Raw genomic sequence first — 1,668 nt, forward strand, 5'->3', positions numbered from 1 at the left:
GACCCTTTAAGGGGTATGGTGAACACCTGGATATTTAACATATGTTATTCTAAAAGCTAATTTTCATTTGAGAAGTGTCTGTACAGGTCCTTATAATTAGGTTATATGTTTTCTTGCTATTGAGTTGTTTGAGTTCTTTATATGTTTTGGCTATTAACCCCTTATCAGATGTATGATTTACAAATATTTTCTCCCATTCTCTGAGTTATTTCTTCACTTTTTTTTTCTGTGCAAAAGCCTTTTTATTTGACACTATTTCATTTGTCTATTTATGCTTTTGTTGCCTATACTTTTGGGGTTCCAATGCTGACTATATATCCAAAGGAACTTAAATCAACATGTCAAAGGGATATCTGCAAGTCTCTGTTCATTGCAGCATTACTCACAATAGCCAAGATATAAAATTTGCCTGTCTATCAACAGATGAATTGACACAGAAAATGTGGTATATAGGCCAGGCGCAGTGGCTCACGCCTGTAATCCCAGCACTTTGAGAGGCTGAGGCAGGGGGATCATGAGGTCAGGAGTTTGAGACCAGCCTGGCCCATATAGTGGGTGTGGTGGCACACACCTGTAGTCCCAGCTACTCGGGAGGCTGAGGCAGGAGAATCGCCTGAACATGGGAGGCAGAGGAGGCTGCAGTGAGCCAAGATCGCACCACTGCACTCCAGCCTGGATGACAGAGTGAGACTTCATCTCAAAAAAAAAAAAAAAAAAAAAAAAAAAGAAAGAAAGAAAAAAAAAAAAAGAAAAGAAAAGAAAATGTGGCATACATAGACAACATAATACTATTTAGTCTTAAAAAAAGATGACAATACTGCAACTTGTGACAACATGGATGAATCTGGAGGACATTATGCTAACTAAAATAAGCCAGGTACAGAAAAACAAATACTGCATAATCTTAATTATATGAGAAATCTAATAAAGTTGAATCATAGAAGTAAAGAGTGGAATGGTGGTTACCAGAGGCAGAGGCTGCAGCTTTAGGAAGAAAGGTAATGAAGAGTTTTGATCCAAGGATGCAATGTTTCAAATAGACAAGAGGAATAAACTTTGAGATTTATTGCACAACAGAGTTGGTACAGTCAATAATAAGTATTATGTATTTTGAAATAACTAAGTAAATTTCAAGTGTCTCACCATAAAAATGTTATGTAAACAAGGTGATAAATATGTTAATTAGCTTAACTATTCTACCTTGTATACATATATCAAAACTTCATATTATATCCCATAAACATGTACAATTGTGATTTGTCAGTCAAAAAGGGGAACTGAACAATGAGATCACTTGGACTCGGGAAGGGGAACATCACACACAGGGGCCTATCATGGGGGGGGGAGGGGGGAGGGATTGCATTGGGAGTTATACCTGATGTAAATGACGAGTTGATGGGTGCTGACGAGTTGATGAGTGCAGCACACCAACATGGCACAAGTATACATATGTAACAAACCTACACGTTATGCACATGTACCCTAGAACTTAAAGTATAATAATAATAATAATAAAAGAATATTAATAATAACAAAATTAAAAATAAAAAGCTAATCTTTCTAGAGCGGTCTACTACATCAGCCACTGTTTCAGATGTTTTACATTCTTATTAAGCTATCAAATTCTCACAATAACCCTATGGGGTAAGACTCTTATTACTCCTATTT

The sequence above is a fragment of the Macaca thibetana genome, chromosome 9 (genome assembly GCF_024542745.1).
Source record: "Macaca thibetana thibetana isolate TM-01 chromosome 9, ASM2454274v1, whole genome shotgun sequence".
NCBI classification, from domain to species: domain Eukaryota; kingdom Metazoa; phylum Chordata; class Mammalia; order Primates; family Cercopithecidae; genus Macaca; species Macaca thibetana.